At 40.9% G+C, this 7,057-nt stretch overlaps 1 long non-coding RNA gene across 2 annotated transcripts; it reads right to left on the bottom strand.

Moving 5' to 3' along the window:
• Window positions 1-218: 218 nt before the first annotated feature.
• On the bottom strand, window positions 219-6,847 carry LOC147250481 (uncharacterized). 2 transcript variants are annotated; one of them, XR_015119084.1, is made up of 3 exons: window positions 6,826-6,847; window positions 1,533-1,878; window positions 219-392 (listed from the first exon to the last, which is right to left on the bottom strand). It is a non-coding gene; the product is annotated as an uncharacterized LOC147250481 (long non-coding RNA). The 2 variants fall into 2 exon arrangements; XR_015119085.1 differs by lacking the exon at window positions 6,826-6,847 and having other exon boundaries at window positions 1,533-1,580; window positions 1,675-1,758.
• Between the last annotated feature and the right edge of the window lie 210 nt (window positions 6,848-7,057).

The raw sequence follows: 7,057 nt of genomic DNA, 5'->3' as shown, positions 1-7,057 counted from the left end.
TAAAAATGGAGTTTTGGCTTACTTTCATTAAATACATCAATTTAAAGGTAAAATTTCAAGAGCCAGTAATTGGGCTATCCTGAACCTGATTTATTTTTTACTGGATATTTTCTAAAAAAGTAACCTCTTTGAATATGTTGTTGTTTCATTATTCACAAAGTCCTATACAGATATACTAAGTCCTACAACAGACTATGGTTGTTATAACACATGTCATTAGCTACTTAAGCAGAGGTGAGAATGCTCAGGGGGCAGCTCAGTGGTCAGCACTGTCGCCTCACAGCAAGAAGGTTCCGGGTTCGAGCCCCAGCTTGAGCATGAGGTCTTTCAGCGGTGAGTCTCCATGTTCTCCCTGTTCCTGTGTGGGTTCTCTCTGGTACTCCAGCTTCCTCCTACAGCACAAAGACATGCAAGGAGGGACGAGGTTAATTGGATACTGTAAATTGATTGTAGGCTTGGTTGTGCATGTGGATGGTTGTTTGTCTATATGTGTTGGCCCTGTGATGGACTGGCGAGCCGTCCAGTGTGTACTCTGCCTCTTGCCTGGCTGCTGGGATAGGCCCCACATCCCACTTTTCATGCAGTGAATGCAACCAATGTCCACGCATTTATTGTTAATACAAAATATAAGCATATATCCAGTTTGCTTCAACGACTTTAGCCTTTTGTTTATTTCACACTCAAACTGATAATTACTTACCTCTATGTGTTTCTTTAGGTTGGATGGTGAATTCTTAAAAGAAGAAATTGTATGCTTCTTAGGCAGACAGAGAAGGCACTTAAACATGAACGAGTCATTCTTCATTTCAACTACTTCAAAGAGTTTGCTGAAATATGGCCAGGGGTGCTCAATTTCAATGTATTCTTCCTTTGTGCACTTGTTGGTGTGAAACATGAAATGGCAAGATGGAAGACTGATAAAGGTTAGTAACTTGGGACAAATTCAGGCAGCAACACCCAAAATGGGCAAGCGCAAATCTCAATGTGTTCTGATTGGCCCACTTGCAATGCTGTAGGACCAGTCAGTGGTTTGAACCTGTCAGTTTAATGTCTATGGTCACGCATGCAGGAACAACAGGTTTTAAGATTGTAGAGGAGAAAAAAGTAAGGGTTTCCACTTAGAAATGTAGTTGAATAAAAGTATAAGTTCTCGAAAAAGAATGATAAAGAAAAGATACGCTAAAAAGTTACTTAAGTGTGGTAACGAATTAATTGTACTTCGTACTGGTAATATCTTTGGAAAAAGTTATTAGAATATGTACTACATTGGTATTTTCTTGTAAGCATTTTAGTTATTGACAGACTTAAATTATGCTCACCTCTAAGAAATGAATTAAACTTATTTTTGAGGACGGCATTGAAGAATATTTAATGAGACCATTTCATTATTTTGAAGTTACAAATACATTCATGCACATCAACACAGTGTCATACTGAAAAATTTGATTAGCAGCTGTGAATATGACATAGGGTAAATTTTCCTGTGTGAATTTTTCACAACCAACTATATTAGGTCACAGTACATATCCTACCTTGATGTGTGACTGAGTGTTCATGCCCCTGAGCCAGTTCAGCACATTCTGTAGGTACATGGATAGTCTACACTGAGAGACATAATCAAGTGGCAGAGAGAGAATGCAAGAACATCTGTGTTGAGTATGGGTTAGAGATTACCGTTACCCAATGAGACACTCAGAGCAGTGGGATTTCAAGTGTCAGCCTGACAGACACAGTAGTGGATGACAGGGAGCAGAAAAGGTCATTTGTTGTGATAGATGTAGCAATCCAAGCTGACTGAAGCATCAGAAAGATGGAGCATGCAAAGACCAAGAAGTACCAGGGGCTAGGAGCTGTGCAGAACCATCAAACCCCAGAAATCTGAAACAGAATCAAAATTTGAGGAGCACACACACCATCTCCCACATGGGTGTGAGGGGGAGAACACCATTGCAATACACATCCCACCTGGTTTAGTGTTTGTGGCCTATAGTTTTTCAACATAATGTGTCCAAATTACTGAATAATGCAGCTTGTTAGTGAAGGAGCTTAACAAACCACTTGGTTCTTGTGTTTGTTACACTGAAAACTCATAAAGGTATTAACAATATTTCATGTGGCAGTTGTGTGAGCTATGTAGATTAACATGTACTCCAGCCTAAATATCAATCTAGTTAAGAAGCTGACCTGAATAACTTTTTAAAGTAGTTATAGTCAATCTCAAAATACAGAAACACTTATCTCAAGAAATAACTTTTTCACTAAAGGAGAAGAGATTTCAAAACCCTACACCCATGACTGACTTTACAGTTTTGGAAAGGCTGTGCTCATGGATTAATGGCATGAATGTCAACATGCCTACAGGACGGGACTCTGCTGCCCGCTAACTCTTTAGTATGCAGTGACTATTTATCATTGCTTAGAATAGAGAACAGGAGAACTGAAGAGGTGGCACGGTGGTGCAGTGGTCAGCACTGTCCCCTCACAGCAAGAAGGTTCTGGGTTCCAGTCCTGGCTCGGGTACAGGATCTTTCTGTGTGAGTCTCCATGTTCTCCCCATGCCTGTGTGGGTTCTCTCTGGTACTCTGGCTTCCTCCACAGTCCAAAGACATGCACATGGGGACGAGGCTGATTGATACTCTAAATTGACCGTAGGTATGAATGTGAGTGTGAATGGTTGTCTGTCTCTATGTGTTGGCCCTGCGATGGACTGATGACCTGTCCAGGGTGAACCCCACCTCTCGCCTGAAAGCCGCTGGGATAGGCTCCAGCCCGCCCGCGACCATTAACAGGATAAGTGGAAGAAAATGGAAGGATGGAGAACTGAAGTGATGTTAAAAGCTCAGTCACAATTTTTTCATGTACAAACCAGACCTACAGTAATGAGTAGCGCACAGATCTTTAGCCAATAACTCTTGGTTTAATGCATATTAGTTTTGTATAACAACACTTGTCAACATGGTTTTCAGGAGCATTTGGAATACTTATTTATATATTTCCAGCAGTGACAAAGCTATCCTATATAGCTATATATAACCCCCCCCCCCCCCCCCCCCATCATTACATGCCCTGCAAGAGCCCATAGACCAAGTTTGTCCATGACATTGGTGACCACGATGTATGGTATGTAAACTGTCTCACTGTTGTTGAACACTCGGCCAAGCTATTTACCTTGATTCGTTTTGAGATTATTTTGTAAAATGACAAGAACATCAGCCAATGTACATATTACGAATAAGTTATTTATAATTCTTATAATTCCACTAATTGAATTGGGCATTTTGTGAATTGCCTTATGTTACTTTAGACTTTGATTGACTGAAACCATCCATTCCCCCAGTATTTGTTCTCCTCAACATCAATTTACTGTTGCAAAGTGGAAAATGTGAACACACATTTTGGGACACAAACTTTCAAAGACAAATGAAAGAGCTCAGGTCTAAATGAGAAAAAGTGTCCTTCAGTATTTAGGACCCAAATAGAGTTACGAAATCTGATGACCTTAGTACTGCCAGAATACAAACATGAACCCTCTGTGTGCATTAGTCTTGACAAGGCATCACCAAATGGCGGTCTGGGCCTGGACCCAGTGACGGTTCTGCCAGGAGCCATTAAAATTCTACTATCAATATAAAGATAAATCATTTGTGCTTGCGCAGCTTATCTAGTTAATACGACAACAGTGTCATCAACAGTCAAGCCAATCAAATCGATAACTTCCCTTACAGCACCTGGGAATGGGAAGAGAGAGGAGATGAGAGAAAATGGCTTGCTCAAACATGAGAAAAGTAGATGATGAAAACCAAACTTTTAAAGATGAATGGATGGACCAATACATGTTCAGTCTCCCTGCAGCCAGTTCAAAACCTTTGTGTCTTATATGCTGTGAAACTGTGGCGTTAATAAAAGTGGCAACGTTAAGCGTCACTATGAGACCAAACATAGGTCTCACAGGAAAGGTACTCGCAGAAGTCAGCAGTGAGGGCAAGTAAAATTATCATACTGAAAGCACAGTATGACAGGACTACCCTGAAAACAATTCTGTCATCTGTCTTCCATTCAAGTGGCATACAAGTTCAGACTAATCAGTATGTTAAAAGTATATTACTTAAAAAAAAACACCTGAAATTTGACAATAAAAGTTATAGAAGTGTATGTGTAAGGCATTGTTGATTTCATTTTCATCAGTGTATGCTATTTTGAGTGACAATATAAGATGTTATAATATTCAGACCTTTGCTGGGAGGAAATTTTAGTAACTGGACCTCTTTGAATTTAAATTGAATACCCCTGGCCTAGACAGTTGTTTGGAAGATGTTGCCATGGGAGACCCCCCTGAATTCCTCCATTTCAACTGCGAGTCAAGACTGCTGTATTCCCAGCCAGAACCAGGCATCAATTAAATGTCAGAAAAATGTTGGACCCGCGTAAATGTTTTGTTCAAATCAAAAATCACCTTTTAAAGTTGCTGTATCATTAAAGGTCTCCAAACTAACACAGCATCAACATATACACTGATTGCTGAGCACATCATGTGTGGACAATAACATTATGACATGGCAGGATGCTGAAAGTGATTTATCCACTTTGATGATATCTGATGTAATATTTGCAATATACAATATTTGTCCTGTTTATGTCCATGTTATGTTTTGTATTCAAGTTATGATATTTGTGCTAAACACTGGATGCCATGGAATGCAAGACAAATTTAACAATTTTGCTCAAGTATTCCACCATATTAAGAAGTTGTTGGCAACAGAAGTTTGGTATGTTTTACAACTTCACCTTAGCATAAATGTCAGGCACAAAAAAATAATGTGTCTGTGCATTATGTGTAACATCAGATGCTTTGAAAAAATATGTAATATCTTTTTTATCTCTACAGAAGACTTTTCATCCAAGATGATGCCAATATGTTTGCCGTAGGTCACGTCAACTCAGTGTCATGTTTGCTATTGCTCTGTTTCTCTGTTTGCTGCCAGGATGCTACAGCTCTACTTGCCTACAATCGCCAAGCTTTACTCAACATCCAGTCAAGGTGTACCTGACATTGTCCTGTGTGGCTGATCCTCGCCTGATTGGTGGGGCATATTGCTTTTCTTCTGCTGTCAGATGCTCACTATAGCTTAGAGGAGCATGGGTGAGGACTGTTGTGCCTGTCCCTGCTGCTGCTGTTGCTCCCAGCCTGACGGTGCTCCTTGACCCACCAAAGATAGTGTCCCTGTTGAGCTCTGCTGATCCCCGAATGATGCTTATGCCCGCTCCACGTGTGGCTTCCCTGAGACTGGTGACCTCTCCCTGGCATGACCTGATGATGGAGCCTCTACCTGGGCAGCGGAAAGCCCGTAGCAACATGTTGTCCAGACTAACCTGCGCCCGCTGCTAAGATGTGCTGCAGCCGCTGTGACTCCTAACATCATGCTGAATATGGTTCTGATGAATGCCGGATTGCTGGTAAATAACTGGTAAAACTTTTCTGCTTAACGATTTCTTTCACCTCTCAGGAGCTGGTTTTTGACGGAGACATGGTTACATGTGGGTGAGGCTACACCCTTCTCCAAATTTCTCCCTCCCAACTGTACTTTTCTCAGTGCTCCACAGACCATCGGAAAAGGTGGTGGGCTGGCATGTGTTTTTAAATCCACGTTTTACTGTTGGCAGATTCCGTGTGTAAAGTATTCTAGCTCTGAGCTACAGCTCTTTGAAATGAACTCCTCTCCTCCTCGGCTGTGTGCGGTGGTATATTATACACCGAAATACAATAAGGATTTTATCCAGGAGTTTGAAAGCTTTTTGTCTGGAATCATGGTGGATTCCGATTATTGTTTAATTTCTGAAGAGTAATGCCCCAAAATGCTTTCAGAACCGTGGATAAATGAAGGTATCCACGCTTTCAGACGCTCATGTAGGCATGCTGAGAGGAAGCAGAAAAAGGACACATTTGCATGTTTCTTTGGGATTCCACAGGACTGTTTATGAGAGTATCAGAAAGCCATGAAGGCTGCTGGAAGAGACTACATTTCAAACCTTGTTTCTAAGAATATTGGTAAACCAAAGGTTTTCTTGAACGCTCTTGACTCTATTGTTAATCCTCGCGATACTGCCCCTGTTGTACAATTGCCTGCTCTCTGTAATGATTTTCTTAACTTCTTTGTTAACAAAATCTCAGCTTTTTGGTCCATACCCTTTCTTTCTGCCTATAACCCCTCTGTTCCACCTGTATGCCAAGCTGTTTTTAATGAGTTTCAAACCATATCCTTGTCCTCACTGTCTGATATCGTCTGTAAGCTACAGCCTACAAACTGGCTCTCTGAAAGTGTTCCCTCTTGCATTTTAAAAGAGGCATTTGACTCAGTTTTATTATTTTCTGGTGTATGCTTGTTTTACTTCAGGAGTCTTTCCAGCTCCTTTAAAACATGCTATAGTGTAGTCACTATTCAAGAAACCTAATCTGGACCCATCTGTCCTCTCAAATTTCAGGCCTATCTCCAAGCTGCCCTCGCTGCCAAAGTGTTGGAGAAAGTAATCTCTATTCAGCTGCAATCTTGTCTAGACAAAAATGACATCTTTGAGAAGTTCTAATCTGGTTTTAGACCGCATCAGAGCATGAAACTGCTCTTTTAAGAATGTTTAATGATCTTGTTTTAACTGTTGATTCTGGGTGTGCTGCTATCTCGGTAACACTAGATCTGACCTCCTTTATCTTATTTAGAAAAAATGTATTGGTATCAAAGGTGCTGCCCTTATGCTACTTCAGTCATACTTGACTGATAGGAGTTTCTCTGTCCATCTGGGTGAATTAACCTCTAATGTGGCTCCTCTTACCTGTGGTGTCCTCCAAGGCTCCATCTTAGGCCCTTTATTGTTATATCTGTATATGCTGCCCCTAGGTTCTAGTTTACATAAGCATAGTATTTATTTTCATTGTTATGCAGATGATGTCCAAATCTACCAAATCTACAAAGTTCCTGGCCAAAGTCAAGCCCCACCTTTCTCCCAATGATTTGGAGAAGGCTATCCATGCTTTCATATCATCTAGGCTGGATTACGGTAATGC

This window comes from Aulostomus chinensis, chromosome 13 (assembly GCF_037954235.1).
Source record: "Aulostomus chinensis isolate RoL2024-O1b breed Wild chromosome 13, RoL_Achi_v1.0, whole genome shotgun sequence".
NCBI classification, from domain to species: Eukaryota; Metazoa; Chordata; class Actinopteri; order Syngnathiformes; family Aulostomidae; genus Aulostomus; species Aulostomus chinensis.
Note: the sequence above shows the minus strand (reverse complement) of the source record. Positions and strands in the feature narration are given on the sequence as shown.